Below are 17,056 nucleotides of genomic sequence, written 5' to 3' on the forward strand. Positions count from 1 at the left end.
TATCCATGCATTTGCAGGATATGTATACAAATATGTATACAAATATGGATCTTAAACCATATGGTCAATCCAGTTGAGACTCTTGAGCAGCATTTCTAACATTGTCAAGAAAAAAGTATGTGCCGTTTAGACCATATTCATGTTAATAAAGTAATAGACATTTACTATCCCCCTAAATCTGCAGGCAAGTGCTCTTTCAAAATGTATTTCTACCATAGTACAGATGCTGACCCTTGTAAAGAACAGTTATATTAAAACCAGGCATAAGGGAGTAAGTGGGACATTTTAGAAGGGCAAAGTCTGCATCAGGACAAGCCATTGTGCTCTTTACAGATAAAAATGTTAGAAGACTGTGCAAGATGGTCATTTGCATGTTCATAAAATCACATGGATGCAGCTCGACAACTCTGACTGGAGCATCTGATGCTACTAGATGCCGACGAGGATGATGAGTATTTGCATCACGTATCATTTATCTATAAGTATCTGGATAGAACAGGTATTTATTACCCAAATGACTCTATAACGTGGATTGTTTTGTCATACCACCTACGTACACCAAAGCCTGCAGCATTTCCTGAACTTTTCCCACTGTGTTGTGAAAATTTTGCTTTCTTCCCTGTTCTGGTCAAAGTAAATCAGCTCTCAAATAAACAAAAATGTATATGAGTCTTCAAAGACAATCAGAGTTAGGGAGAAACTCCACACTGCACCTTTTAAGAAGTGCAGATGAGAACATCTGAGGAGGAGATGATACTTCTGTCATATGAAGCCCCATGTTGCCTTCCCAGCCATGAGCTGTTCCAGGCCCTCCTGGCATAGAATCATCCTGGCAGAGAACTGAGAGAGACCTGTGAGCAGCCAAAGCTGCAAGAGCCTCCCCCAGCCATCTGACAACCTTCAGTGCTCCCCGAGGCACTGCCAGGCTGCTCTGCAGCCCCAAAGAGTCTGCCTCTGCCAACGGCCTGTGCTTGGCCAGCTGCAGATGCCATAGTAAGAGATAAAGCCTTCAGGAGGCAGCCACAGGGCTGTCTGTCAAAGCCTGAACGAAAGAATCCTTTTTGGGGAGAGTATGACTGCTCTCCAGCATGACTCCAGCTGGTGTGGAGGACTTAGAAGAGGATGAATAAGGGATTGGGATGAGGAGATAATTCAGTCTTGGGAGTTAGTGTTCAGACATTTGCCCATTTTTACTCCATTTAATTTATCTGCCTTTTGGTGTATTCAGAGGATCTATCAGCAGGAGAGGAGTTTCCAAGAAGTGTTGGAGGGAGATGGCTGGGCTTGGGTCTGGGCAAGGGGAACCATCAGATGAAAGAGCTCATCCCCTGGCTTTCTTCACGTCAGTGGCACAGTTTTAAGGACTTGCCTTCTTCCTCCAGCTTCTAACGGATCGTGGGGGATCTATGACACTTCAGAAGGCAGGAACAGTGATCAAAATCAGCCTAAACATTGACATAAAAATAATTATTATTGGCATCACATAACAAGAAAAGGTAAGATTAGAGTAATGGTGTTTGTTTTTAAACTGAGACGGTAAGTTTCCAGTGTTGATAGAAAAGAGCTGATGAATGAAAATTATAAAATCATTTTTTTGCAAGACTTTATTTGTCAGCGGCAGCCTGATGTTGGCACATATCTTAATCAGGGCATTATTTTTGTGTGTTTCCTTTTATTCTTCAGCCCAAATGACATATTCCTGGAAATATATAAAGAAGACAAAGCAGAAGGGTACCATCCCACATTGCACCTAGAATATCTATCTTACTTGGGGACTCCATAGGTGCTGTGTGGATGCTTCCCTACATGAGAAGAGGATGGCTTTCATTAAGGATTTAAATAAGAAAAACTTCAGAAGAAAAAAAAAAGGATTAATAAACCAGAAAACTTTAACAAAATATTTACATCCCCAAAAGAGACTTTTAAAATTATGTGCCTGATAATCTTGCTGTCTGTTTCAGTTTCCCTTTTGGAGGAAAGCCAGTGGGAAGCGTGATAGCTATTCCCATGAAATATTGATTTCTTTAAATCTGTTAATTTAGATTATGAGCCGACTATTAGAAAAAAGTGTCATCAATCATTCTCTGTGTGCGAGAGACCAGAATGTCTACAAAGTTCTTTAGATTTTTTCTAGTCTTTGATATCAGTGTTTTGAAGATTTATTGATCTGCCTACACTAAAAGTGGAGGATTTTGTTGGTGTTAAGTAGCTTACTTCCTGTTTTCTCTAAGGAAATGACCAGAAAGCTACGGTTTTGCCCCAGAGGCAGGGTACTTCAGGCAGCCGTTTATTAGCACTCCTACACAGCATGTGCAGATGATCTCCACCAGATCAAGTGACAAGGAGACACACTTTCTAAAGCAGTCATTTTGCTGATAACCTCCAAATAAGTTTTTCTACATATTTTGTCTGGTAGCAGGTAGAAAGGTGAGGTGAGAGTTATTTAGGCTGAGTCTTAGGTAAGTGAGAGAAGACTTTTATATTCAGAAGTGCATTCCCCACTTGCATTGCACCCACAAAATACAAGTGTGCTCCCCAGTCTTGGCAGCGAGTGTATATATTAAAACAAGGAGAAGAGTTTTTCCTTAAAAAGCGCATGTGCATGTGCTCACTCGCTCTCTCCTCACTGTAGAGTCACTCGTGTAGACTCTTTCTCCATCCCCATCCTGCCTGGTTTCCTGCTACGTGTTTAAAGAAACAGAATATATACCCTCATATAAATAATACATAGTCATTGGTTCAGAAGAAAGAATGTCACCATTTGAGTTAGCAGGAATATTTCCTTCTGCATTAAAGAGGCCTGACTGAGACAGACACGTCTGACTTGGGATTCAGTATTAACCAAGCAGATGCAGTTTTGACTTTAGGATGTTAAAAATAAGCCAGTGATAACCGGATAACTGTCTATTTTGAAACAATTATTTCCTTGGATACAGAGAGAGACAGTGTGTGTGCTTCTAACATCTGCACTTTTTCTTATTTGTGAGTGCATGAAAACAGGAAAATAGCATGAAAGACCTGAAGTGGAATTTCTGTTGTATCACAATTCTGCCAATGAACTTCCACTGGAAAGAAATCGACAGTTTTAACTGTGTTTTTTAAGCGTGTAATATACAATTCATTATTGTGTCATGCATCCTATGATTGTGAGATACTCTTTATTACTCATTGTTATATCAGGCAACATTTCTCTCCTGTATACATCTGGTTTTATGTAGTTCCTAGCAATGGAAAAAAACATAGCACATGCTTTGTGGCATCTCTTCACAGCTGAATTTCCTTTGCTTGTTTTTTAGAGAGTACTTAGCATTTGCTTGGAACTTGATATTTTTGAAGCAAGTCTTTATTTACAAGTGATGACATTAAAGATGAATAACACAAAGAGAATCAGTTCAGCAATATAATTCTGAAGTCAACCAAGAAACTCATAGTAATTAATAGATACTTCATTTTAATCTCCTACAACAGATGCATGTGCTTCTCTTGGCAGTAAACTGCTTTCAGGCACTAATTTGTCACCATATGGGTGTCAGATTTCTGATCTCAACAACTGCTTAATTAATTGATGTCTTTATCTTTGAATGGGTTTTGTCGGCTCGGATCAAAAACATAAGCATGCTACACAACTGTCAATAGAGACAGCTTTTCTTAGAGATGAGTGCAGTATAACACCAAAATTTGGGATATGTTACATTTATGATTGATTTCACTTGGATATCATGTTGCCAGAAGTGTGAGAAAAAGAGAGGAGCCAGAAAACAAAGGCAGTGCTGAGAAGCACATACATAAACTGTTGCTGACCCCCAAAATCGTGAATCACTCTCCCTAATAAAAACACCTAAACAGAAACAAAACCCAGAGATGGTCCCAAAAGCAGTATGCTGTAGAAACAGATATACAGAAACTTCAGGTTTTAAAATTTTCTCTACTCCATTTCAACAAATGGATCCTGGCATCTGGGGAAACTTAAAGTGTATGTAATTTGACATCAGATGCTCCAAGACTGTTTCCACTACAGTTCTGCTCACCCCACTGCTAGAAGATACAGAGGACAAGATGCAGACAAAAGGTTGACAAATGCAATGAAAGGTACGAAATCAGTAGAAGAATTATAGCTCCTCAGCTGGTAAATGAGGTTACTAATACAGCTAATCTGCTATATTGACTGATATAAGAAAAGTGAATAGGCACCATAGGTGAATAGGCACCATTTATTCACTATTTCTTACCATACAAGAAGGTACACTGGGTTGAAATTATGAGGTACAGTGTTTGCAAAAGAAAGCAAGCAATTTTTTCACCCAATGCATAATTAATTCACTGTCACAGGATGTTGTGGAAGCCAAGAGATATAAATGGATTCATAATAGGAATACAAAGTTTTGCAAAGAATAGGTCCATTGATGGACATCAAAAACAATAGCCCAGATGCGACCTCTGCCTCACAAATTCTCCAAACTCTTGATTGCTGGCATGGAAGGGACATTTGAGTTTGCCTGTTTCCTTCTGTTCTTTACTTAGCCAGCCTCAGCTGGCTAGTGTTAAAGAAAGGCTACTGGGCTAGATGGATTTGGTTTGCCCCATCATGGTCTTTCCATTTTAAAAAGAAGAAGTTAATAAAAAAGTGGGGTTTTGTGAAAGTTCCACATCTTTCATCTCTATCAGTTGTGTCCTGTTTCCACTGTAATCACAAAAGGACAAAGAAAAACTCAAGGGTGTAGGGTGGGGAGGAGAATATTGCTGGAAAAAGACTGTCATTTTATACAAACTCTGCATGTTCACAAAGAAATATGAATTCCATCAGGAGAATCAAAAGAACTATGCCTTGGACCTTGATCAGGAATTGTCACAAATGTCTTTGAAACTATTGCATTCTTCCTTACTTCAATTTTTTTCTTTTTAATGATGCTGTTTCTTGTAACTGTAAAGATGAAAAGGTTATGTTGTTTCTTACAGCTGTACCAGAAAGGGAATTCCCTATTTCTGTGAGGAACATTGAGACTTCTCCTGTCAAGCATGTGTCTTATACCACACTCTGAGGACAGTAAAATCTAACTTGTGCTTTCAAGTATGGTTTTAGTTCCAGTTTAAGAGGGTGTTTCTGGATCCAGAGTCTGAGTTCTTGGCTGATCTCTACCAAAAGTTTCAAGCCAATGCTCAGTATCACCTTCCCTCCCACCCTACCCAGGAATGTCCATCTCCCTTACCTATTGCACATCTGTGCCATGGACTTGCAGGCTGCACTGCAGATATGGTTAGCTAATTGCAAATAACATCTTGCGTTAGCAGCTGCATCCTGTTGACTATAAATTTAATCTTGCTTTTTGCGAGCAGCTCATTCCTACAGAGGACAGATACCTCTGGAAGCATCCTACACTGTTTCTTTGGCTACTGCCATTTCTCTACTGGATGGACTTCATAAGCTTCCAGAGACATCCTATTGCCTGAGCTAGATCATTCACTGTGGTGCAGTGTGTGACACTGCTGGGAGGACTCACAATACTCTCAGCATGAGAGGGCCACAGCAGAATGGCATGGAGATCATCAGCTCACATCCTTGGGCAGGGAGAGAAAAAGGGTGGCATCAACCTGCATGTGTAGTTTTCAGCTTCTCTTTTCCTGGAGGTATGATGTGGGAGCATGGAAAACAGCTGCTTTAATGAAACTAAATAACTCAAATGTAACTGGCTTTATGAAGTGTCACCAGAAGTCTGTGTGGGCCAAGGAGGTGAGTTAGGTCAACTATACAGGCTCCTTAGTATGACCTCTCTTATGAGTTACTATTTCAGGAAGTAGTATCTTAACTTTACGCTCAAACAATCATACCATGGTCTTTACCACATAAGGAATAGTATGAAAAATGAAAATGAAAATTTACTTGGGACTGTGAGAAAAAGAAAAAGGAACATCCAAATTAAATGCCAATTACCATCAAGTACTGCGTTACTCCAAATGATGCATGACTTACATTTGGTGAAGTCTGAACTTTTCAGGTTTGTGGTTTCATCTGTATTAGCTATCAGTAATGCAAAAAAAGAAAAGCAGAAGTGTTTTTTTTTTTAAAGTAAGACTTTCTTACTGACACTCGTCAGCAAGAACAGAACTGTAACTGGCACAAGTCATGAATCATAATTATTGGAAAGCACTAGAAATACATTTGTCTCTTCCTCTACTCTTTCTCCTGGAAGAATGCTTCCTTTATGGTTCTCATCAAATTAAATGGCAGTAACTGTTCAGGTGTAGACTATGAGTGGTTTTCATGCAGGCTGTAACTGGAAATCTAAAAATGCACCACCAAAACCTAAGAGTGAAACTGTGGGCTCAGATGACTGATGAAGCAGAAAGGGTAGGTGTGAGTTTCTAGCGCAGGCTGCCTGCTGACATCAACGCATTTCCTGCTCACCTTACTCTCAGGAGTAGCCCTAAGGAGATCAGCTAAATCAATCATGTAATCAAAACTGCTTCTGGACCTCTTGCTTCTCTACAGAAATCTCCTAATGCAAGACTAGTAATTTAATGTACAAAGGTGTTTACTATAAGCCCTTATAGCATCTTACTCCCCCTTTTAGAAGTCAGTTCTTTCCCCTTCGTGTGGCTTTCCCCACCTCACTCTCTTTCATCCCTCCACCCAGAGAGTACTGCTGGAACACTGATTTCTGGCACCCAAACTAAGCAATGTGGTAGAAATGCAGGCTTATACACTGTGTAAGCAACTAAATATGATACAAATACTGAAAGGGGAAAACCAGAATTCAGAACAACCAAGGCAGACATATATTGCAATGACTGCACAGGAAACATTAGTACAGAACACCAGCAAAACACAGATGACTGATTGCATTTGGCCTCTTGCTTGGACTTGTTCCAGATATCCAGCCACACACATTCTGCTCAGTATCTCACTGTGGGATCTTAAAAAGGTGCTGCAGAAATTGTGAAATTGGTGTCCAGTCTGATGCAATCTCGTCTAATCATTTTCTCACAGCCGTACATTGCAGCTCGTGTTTCCTGAGTCCCACGATCACGTCTCTCCTTCCCTTCCTCTTTTACCTCCATTTTTCTCCCCCTCGCTTCCTTTTCCTATTTGACTAACTCTTCAGCACCTTTACCCTATCTCCCTGTTCTCCCAGACGCATATTCATCAGTGGGTGTAAATGATCATTGATGTCACTGGGAGCAATGTCAGCTAAAAACCTGGCTGACAACACTTGTTTGAAATGCAGAAAAGCAGTCTTTCACCTCTGCCTCTCCTCACTGTGAGCGCTTTGCCCCTTCACTGGATGTCCGTGCCTGGGGCAGACCCTCCTTGCTGCCTCATCCAGTTTCAGTGTGAACCATTCACAGGGCTCTCACTTGATGGCAAGAGTTAAGGCACTGGGGCAAAAAGGACCTGCCATCCCGACAAGAATAACTTTGTGGTGCTGTAAGGCTGCTACTACAAAACAATTATTCAGGCTGCTGCTCTGCAGTGTCAAAGCAGCTACATCAGGTAAATCCTCACTGCAACTCAGCAAGAAGACCAAGCTCTCAATCTTTCTGCTAGTCTTCTCATAATTTTTTAAGTCCCTATCAGCCCTTTCATACGTGCGCACCAAACACTGATTGCAGGCTGGCGGTCTTGTCATGTTAAGAAAACAATGGCTTAGGTCCAAGCTACAGTGTTTTTCTTTCTGTGGGATGATCAAAGGCTATAAACAAAGGCACAGAGAAGGTCTCCCAAACAGGTTTCTGCAGTGATTGCACTGAGGTTGCAGACAATGGGCAAAGTACAGTAAAATTAGTGAAAGTGAAAAAGGACTGGTAGAGAAAACAATGTTTTCAGAGGCTCAGAGAACCCAGTCAGCTGATGAAAAGGTGATGTAGTTACATGTAATTGCCCCCCTCTGCCTTCTGATTAACTCAGTGATAGGCCTCATAGAGAAAGTTTGGGTTAGCCTGTTTCATTTTGATGTTTTTATCTCCTTTACCTTATGACACTATTGTTCTAGCCTGTGGCCCCAGAGAGATCCCACTCGACCGCCCTAAACCATTGTAAGAAGAATGGTAGATCCAAGGGTGTTGGAAAAGCCTGCAGCATTGTTTTGCTGTCATGCAAACCTGGCTACATTATCATTATTATCATAGACTGACATCTTTCATTGCCTTTTCTGTTTTCCAAGACAAAAGAGCCAGCTGAGACTGGAACAAAGGAGAATACAGGGAAAAGGAGAGAATATGTCAAGCAAGAATAGTTTGGAAAGGGCCAAAAGTGGAAAAGGAAGTCTAATTCTAGCCTCATCCAGGGGAAAAAAGTTTTTTGAGAAATGTAAACAAATCAGGAAATCCTGGCACTTACTCCAGTTCCGATTTGGTGAAACACACCAGCCCTTTCTCTGTGTATGAGCTGCTGTTTGTGAATGAAATCCAGATTAGGTTGTTCATTGAGCCCTGCCAGTCCCACAGTTTCCAGGTTTCCTTTTGCCTATGGCATAGCTTAAACCTTAAAATAATAATAATAAAAAAACCATATGCATGTTATTAACTCTCCATATTCAAATGGAAATACAATGCTATCATAAATCTCTCTTTTTTTTTCTAATGTAAATTCCTTTCTCCAGCATGAAGCTGCAGGAAAGCCATTGTATCTGTGCAATCTAAACTTAAAAGGGAATTTTTGTTAAACTAGTTATGATAGGGGAAACATGTTTTTCACTGAGTTGAAAGATTAAAGTTGGCCATAAAAAGGGGTGGAGGGGCTGGGGGAGGATTATTGGTTGCTCAACTAATGATTAGATACAGGACTTCAAGGACAAATTAAGGAGCACAAAAAGAAAGATTTCTGAAGATAAGTGAAACCAGTTCCAATAATATCAAATAAAAGATGCCTTGTTTATCGTGGGGTTTAATCTCCCCCAGTTCTATTCTACCTCTATTAGTCTAATTAGACAAAGAGTGTAAACCCCAAAAGAGACAACCAATCTTTTGTAGACCTTGAAGCCTGCCCAGCATATCTGTCTTCCAATTTACCCTTCTTTTTTGCCTGTCTCTCAGTGCAGGTAATTTCCCTCTCTTTAGTGATTCCAGATTAAGCAGCTTCTTTGTAATATTTTTTTCTCCCCTTGATTTCATTTTTGATTCCTTACAGAAATATGACACTGGTTGCCAAAATTCCCTTTTTCCTGATTCAGAATGGTTTCTGGCTCATGAATGCTGTCTGTTTAGGGTAGGGAGGAGGAGCAGGAAGAGGAGAGGGAATTGAATATAGCTGCTCTTACCTCAGGCAAGTTTTGTCTTTGCTGCAGTGCAGGGACTATTGAGGGCTAAACTAAGGCTACATCAGGAGCCATAAAAATAAAGTACCTGGGAGTGGTGGAATTCATCATGTAGCTCTAAATGGCCCAAACAAAGAAGTGTACCATGTCCATGAGAAACAAGAAAAAGAGCTTCATGACACCAAGTGATTGCAACGACAAATTCTCATTTAAAGTCTGTCTGCACAGTGAATTGCAAGGAGTTAAGGAAAAAATCCCAGGTGGCTTTGGCTAAGGACTGAGGAAGCCAGGAGCAATTTCGGCAATGCTCTAAGGTGGGCACACATGGAGAGATGCAGCTGAGATGTTGCCTCTGTGCCTTTCACACTCTCAGTCAAATCCTTGTGAAATTAAAGTGTTGGAAGAGTTACTTGAATTGCTGAAGAGCTGGACCTCTTCAAGCAAGGCATCTACATTTTACCATATTACCATAGCATCATGAGCCTCTTTTCTCTGTGGAATCTTCTTTAGTGTGATTTAGGTGGTAAAACTAAAGAGACAGTATTTGATTTCAGTTTCTTTTTTTAGTTGTAGGAGCTAGAGCTCCATTTCTAAAAACGACATGGCCTAAAATACAATTCTGCAAAGTTTCTCAAATTTTACTTTTCTGGCAGTTTGGGGGGTAGGGGTAGGGGGGTGGGGGGTGGAGGGTGTGTCCAAATACTTGCCTTTTCTTAGCACAAATATTTCTGTGGCCCGAAACTGGAAAATGTTGCTACCCATTCATATTTCCTTAAAGATTTTTTTTTTTTTTTAAGACATTGCTATAAAGCACTTTCTCCATTGGCTAAAACCTCTTCCTTTTCTTCATTTAAAGCCTGACTAGAGTGCACAGCACGAACGGGGGTTATAGCTGCTGCGTGAGGCACCGTCCTCCACACTGCGAAAAATCAGTCCTTTCCACATGACTTGCCACCCACCTGGACCCACAAAAGCTGCAGCCCAACGCTTGTTCTTCTTCCCTTTCTGAAGGGTGCTGCTTCTGGGAGCGGGAGGTGGGAAGGGGCAGACAGAGGTGGACTGAGGCCAGGGAGGGCTCATTACATGACACATTGCTGGAGCCTTGAGCTCCCAGCTAAGCTCCTGCCACCCAGCTATGCAAGCCACGGGGAATGTCAGACAGAGAAAGGAGATCTTTCTTAGGGTTGACATTCGGGGGACCTTTCTTGTAGGATTACTACCACCTTTCAGTATAGGTAGGATCCGTGCTCCTTGCACATCAGTAGAGGGCTTTCCATAGCCTGCAGAGGCAGTAGCAACGAGTCAACTATCCTGAACACAGCATTGTAATTGCATTCCTACATCCAAAAGAAACATTTGTAGGACCTGTAAAAAAACCGAAGATATTACATACACATTACTTTTCTGGTCTAACTTTGCTGTCGAGCCTTTAAAAAACAAATTTTTTAATTTTTAAATTTTTTTCTTTTTTCTTTTCTTTTCTTTTTTTTTTTTTTTTTTTTTTTTTTAAGCCAGGGCACAATCAGTGATGAATAAAATAACCTGGGGAGAAATGCAGTTAGAGCCCCATCTCTGACTGCCTTCTGTTGGTCTGGAACAAAACCCAAAATCAAGCACATGTGTCTGAGCACTCAGAGGAGTGCTTGCAAAAGCCGTAGATGGTACATCTCTGTTACCCTGTCAAGGGAAAACTGCAGCAGCAGCGCTATTAATTTCAGGCTGTTTCTGTAGCCTGCATAGTGCTGTATTCTCCAGTGCGGAAAAGAAGGGAAACAGGTGCTCCATCTCCTCAGCATCTGGTTTGGATGACCACAATACACCAAACACCTGCACTCTCCAGTCCCGCCAAGCCTTGCCTGCTATTGTATTAGGCAGGACTGGCTGCCTATAGCAATAAAAGACATTGTTTATCAGTTGTACCAGAGGAACGTGGGCTGTGAGGAGGGGACAGAACAAACAAACCTGGAAAAAAAATAACCCAGCAAACCAACAAAAACCCCAAACCACTAATAGGAAAGAAAATCTGTTCTGTAGCTTGAATGCTTCTGACCATGGAAAGTCTTCTATTATTTTCTTTTTCAGAGTCTGGAAAAGGGAGACCAGCCCTGTGGCAGGTTTTCCTGTCTGAACAGACAGTTGGCACTTGTGTTAAGAGGGCTTTAGTATCAGGTATCAGGTTTTAGGACTTAAAGAGGAACTGCAGTTTCACATTTTAATACAGAATTGTTTTTACAGACTGTGCCGAGTTTTATCTCTGTAGCTCTGACTATAAACATGATGATTCACATCTTACTAAGAATGGATTTAGGGCTATTTAGGATTAAAACTGAAACTTTGCCCAGAACCTTAGATACTGCAGTTTATTCTATTTTAGGTTTCCTCTTCAGGGCTGGCAAAGCCATCTCCTTGAATGTGAAACAACCGCTACATTCAGAAAACCAAGTCAAGGGCAGCACATTTTAGGAGGTGCTGTAATGCGAGCTGTCCTAGTGAAGCCAACGACATCACACACATCCTTGAAATCACGCGCAGAATTTAGGATCTCTCTAAAGATGGTAGGTACTAAAACAAAGGATGAGCAGATGATCTATCTAGCCCTTGTGAAAGATGCTTCATTCAGGGACATTTTACTTCTTACCTGCAAAACCGGGATGGTGATGGCTCCTGTGTTTGCTTTTGTTTTAGCGGGAGGACCACGGAGCCTTTCCGGAAGCGGCAGCCCCTTTCCTCGGCCGTGGCCGGGGCAGCAGCACCGGCCACGGGCTGCTCTCTGGCGCGACGACCGGGCTCCGGCTCCTCGGGACCGGCTACCGGGGCCGGGCTCGTCCCTTTGCCCCGAGCCCCAACTAGCGACAGCCCAGCGGAACTGCAGCAGCGCCGAAGGCTGAAGCGAACACTGCTGACTTCAGGAGAGGTCGTGTTCGGCGGGGAAGAAACTCACCCAGACCGCTTGAACTGGGGCTGTTCCGCTGGCCTTAAAATGGCAGTGACATTGGGTCTAGATGCCAAGGAAGATGAGTATCTTGTCTCTCTGCCTGTTGGAAAATGTTTCAGGATGGAGGAATCATATAATCAGAATCATAGGATCACAGAATGGTTTGGGTTGGAAGGGACCTTAAAGCTCATCCAGTTTCAACCGCCTGCCACGGGCAGGGACACCTTCCACTAGACCAGGTTGCTCAAAGCCTCGTCCTGGCCTCGAACACTATCAGGGATGGGAAAGCCACAACTTCTCTGGGCACCCTGTGCCAGTGTCTCACCACCCTCGCAGGGAAGAACTTCTTCCTTACATCTAATCTAAATCTCCCATCTTTCAGTTTAAAGCCATTCCCCCTTGTCCTTACATGCCCTTGTAAAAGTCTATCTGCAGATTTCTTGTAGGCCTGCTTTAGGCACTGGAAGCTGCTCTGGGGTCTCCCTGGAGCCTTCTCTTCTCCAGGCTGAACAAGCCCAAAATCTCACTTCCGACTGGCATGAGGAGCACTTCACTGGCAGAAAATACTTTTGTGGAATGGTGGACATGACGATAAAAACAGGCAAAGAAAATCTGACAGTGCTTATGCAGAAAGTAGAGCCATTAAGTACTCAGCTTGAGAACATAAAAGGACACCTGCAAGACAACATATGGAGCCCTGGATTTTGTTAGATAACAGCTTTTTTTCTTTCTGTCTGCAGTGATCTATCTAACTTCCCAGTTTGCTACATCTCACACTTCAATGCCAGTGTTTAAGGTCCACAAATACCCATTCAGATGAATGATGGCGTAAGGCATAAAGCTGAAATAGGCTTAAACATAAAGTGGAAAAATGAGAATAGGTGGGAACTATTGTTATACTCGTCAGAGGGCTGACATGTGGCACTCACTGCTGCACTCCATGGACATAGTTAAAGGCAGAAACTCATGCTCAGAGAACTTTGGTGTTGCTACACCAGTGAAATTACACGAGAAAGGAAGTATTTTCAGTTTCTTGGGACTTTTTTTCTTTCTGTCTAAGCAGATGCATGTTCTCAGAGTCACTCTGTTTTTACAGTAACCACAATGACTAATTGCATATTTGGATAAAGAATGGGGAATCTTATTGCCAGCACATGAAGTGTCGTGAATTATCCATCACTGAAATCAGTCCCAATCCTGGATTAAGTTATGCTCTTGTTGGCCCTTATATATAAATTATGAAATTTAAGGCTATGGAGATATATATCCATATATTATGTATAGAGAGAGAAAGAAAAGAAAAATATGAGAAGATGTACATTTAACTGGTAGAAGCTCAGATTTTAAGCTCAGCAGTTTGCAGAATGCTCCTGATAATAAAGCTGTGATTAGAGGCTGGTAAATCTGAAACATCATTTTTCAAATAGGTTAAATGATGAGTTGCACTCAAAAAAGTTGTTAAACCAAGTTCTGATCTCTAGGGATTGAGTACACTGACTATCGCTTGTGCAGTCAGGAAAATCCAGCTCTTAGGAATGACCATTTATTCCTGGTAATGATTAAATAGGTTCCACAAGATCATTTGAAAAATGGTTTGTTTAAATACCATTTATTTGCAGGCCATTAAGTCTCTAGAGTTCAAGGGTAGCAAGAGAGATAATGTCAAGGCAATGATATCACATCACTATTTTATGACACCAACTGAGCCATAGATCATACTTTGTACATGATTTAAGTGTAGAGAAAATTCTATTCTATTAATCCATCTTATCCTTCACCTTCTATCAAGACAGTTCATATTAAGAAGGAAGCTGGGAGGATAAGGAAGTTAGCACATGAGCCATAAGCAATCTGTTAGTCAAAAGCTAGTCACTGCGCTGCGAGATCTTTTCTGCAGTGAAATTTCTTGTCATGGTGCCATTATGATTCACCACCTTCTGAAAAACAGTTTTGTGTATTTGTTTAAAATCAATCACCTGCTGTCTGGTGATATTTGGGTGCTGTTTCGAGGCTCCAGAGGTACCACTGCTTGTTTGTCTAGTGAAAAGCAGAATGGGTGGAAGCCCAGCTCCACGGAAATGGGTGGCAGAGCTCCAGTTGTATGACTCGAGGCCAGGATCTTTTTCCCATGATGTTCCCATAATGTGAATTAAAAAAAAAAATAAAATAAATGTGAAAGTAGGACACAGCAGAGCTCTCCAAGGTCATAAATTTGCAGCATATCCTGCCATTCATACACAGGCACCAGTGCCTTTGAAATCACTGAGTCAATGGGAGATTTGCCTGACAAAGAATTACAGGATTACATCCTCAAATTGTTGAAGTTCCATGTGTGTAACTGAACCGAGTTTCCTTTGAAATGAAGACAAAAATGCTTGTGAGGTTAAAAAGTGAATCTGAATTTTGTATTTTTCTGAGTCTGTAGGTCTTGCCTTGGGTCTCATTTTCGGAAATATAGACTTGGATGTGACCCAAAACTTTTTTAGCACCTCATCATTATTAACTCAGTGTTTCTGCATGAGAGTAAATTTTCCAGTCCTCTCTGACTAGACAGGCAGACAAAGCTAAATCAGTCAGGGCATGCTTGACATATCTACTACAGCAAAGGAAGAGGAGTGGAGGAGCTTTAAAACGGGGCATCAAAACACAAAGCAGTTAAAACGAATGCAGTTGCCCTACCAGGGCAGTATCAGAGAATCAAATAAATTGATGCCTGATGAGAAATCTATAGGAAGCAGCAGTGGAAATACGATGTTTAAAAGCAATGGGATTTACTATAAAACTGTATTTGAGTTTACCAGAAGCCATGTGAACTAAACCATCTGCTATGTATATGAATGATACTCCTCTAAATAGATGGTTTACTATGGGTTCCTTAGCTTGCCAGAATTTTACTGTGTTTATAGTTTCTCTGTGGTGGCCGTATAATTTCTGACCAGAGCATCGTACTGAGTAAACTTTAATGCATGAAAGAAATGCTCACCACCAGCTACCTATATCTGTCTCACAGGCATATATCAGCATCTGTTTCTTTTTCACCTTTGTGTCTTGCCCAGATCTGGAGCACAAAGAGGTCTGGCAACTTAGGCAATTGCACAGTGAGTCACCAGTTTAGGTGGGATTATGGCCTGAAACTCTCCCAGTTCCCACCAGTTTGCTGCAACTGCTGGGCTTTACAGCCTGCCCTTGGGACAAAGTATATGGAACTGAATGGGGAGTGGGAGCAGCAGCTGGTGAAAAACCTGACAGATCTCTTTCAACACTTACTCTCCTTTTTGCAACTCTTGCCATTTAGATTTCCACTTGGTTAAAGGTGCCTTTATCTGAGAAGAAAGCAAAGCCTTATGTGTCCGTTAAGAAAAGTCCTCTGTGCTTCTTGTGTACCAGCTCTAGCAAGGACATGCTTTCTATCAGGGAAATAACTCCTGCCTCAGCCCAATCCTCATACCTAATGGGTAGCCACAGGCTTGCCTGTGAATACGTGTGAACACACACTACCTGGATTCAGCCAGTGAATTTTGTTTGGCGATTACTGTTCAACTCTTCCAGGCATGTTTTTTATACCGCAGGCTCCCTGCCGGCTGCCAGAAGGCAGCCTTCCTGCTGGAGAAAGCCACTGAGATCCCTTTAGAGGTTTTTTAGTCCTTTTTTTCTGGGCAGCTCAGTTCTCTGCTCTGGTCCCATGAAAGCCTCCAGGTAGTGGAGAGTATGGGGGGGAAAGGAATGATTGGGTTATGTGCCAAACCAACCTAAACCAAATTTGTTAGGTCTGGAGAGATCTCAAAGGATATGGAGGAGAGATTAAAGAAAAGAAACCCTATTTGCACCAGTTACAAGAAATCAATGTGGCATAAGTTCTGTGATTCTAAGAGTTCAACCCTCATGAAGCATCAGAGTTCACATGGGAGACAGCAATAGTGAATGAATGCTCCTCTTGTGTGTAAAGCTTCAAGCAAAACTCACACCTTATTAGACGCCAGAGAACCCAACCACAAGACAATTCCTCGCAGACCAGGCTCCATTGGCTCTGCTGTTCACAGACATACTAATTTCTTTTTACTCTTTGATAAAATCGGGTGGCTCAATGCAGCCTAACCTCTATGCAGCAGATGAGTGAAAAGGAACCAGGTTATCGGAGTATTTTCTGCTCTCGCATAATGAAGTGCAGTAATTCCTGCAGAGGTGTCTGAACTGGTGACCCTACCTGTCAGGCTGCTACACCAGCAGTTTAGGAAAGACCCTGATAGGACCCCCCCCACACCTTTGTTTTCGCCTGTTTCTAATCTGTCTGTGTCAGATTTGCAGTGCTGGTTCCCTTGTTTCAGTTTGAAAGCAACACGAGCTCTTAAAGAGAGGAGATTTCATGAAAGAGAAAAACCAGGTTGATCATGATGGTCAATATCACGAAAACACAGGCTTGCCCTGGGGTCTGGTGTTTGGTCAGATCTAACAAAAATGACTGCGTTTTTTCACCAGCTGCTGTGGAAACAATTCCACAGGGAATTATGGACCTTACTGTAAAGAGATTTTCCTGCTGTTTACTCCTTTTTGTTGTTTGTTTTTTGTTTTTGACATACATATCTGCACTACCTAAAGTTCTCAATTATTAGAAATGATCCCCCTTTTAAAAATATGTTTAATACCTTTGATCTAAATCTGCTGTTATAAATTCATCCTTTCTGACTCCACATAATATTTCATATAGTTTTAGCCAACTACAGGATGCATTTTTTATTATCAGCAAAAGGAGCTATTTCCATGACATCTGTTGTGCCCTATAGCCAAATATTGTGTTGGTCCTCTCTTGTGACCCTATTCTTGCAAAATCATGTTTAATATTTTGTTCATAAAAGCTGGCCAAAAATGGTAA

General features: G+C 41.5%; 1 long non-coding RNA gene across 1 annotated transcript; it reads right to left on the reverse strand.

Moving 5' to 3' along the window:
- Positions 1-732: 732 nt before the first annotated feature.
- Positions 733-12,052, reverse strand: LOC136014362 (uncharacterized). The gene is made up of 4 exons (XR_010612658.1): positions 11,890-12,052; positions 10,475-10,616; positions 8,336-8,479; positions 733-1,445 (listed from the first exon to the last, which is right to left on the reverse strand). It is a non-coding gene; the product is annotated as an uncharacterized LOC136014362 (long non-coding RNA).
- Positions 12,053-17,056: the final 5,004 nt, after the last annotated feature.

This window comes from Lathamus discolor, chromosome 5, assembly GCF_037157495.1.
Source record: "Lathamus discolor isolate bLatDis1 chromosome 5, bLatDis1.hap1, whole genome shotgun sequence".
Lineage (NCBI taxonomy): Eukaryota > Metazoa > Chordata > Aves > Psittaciformes > Psittacidae > Lathamus > Lathamus discolor.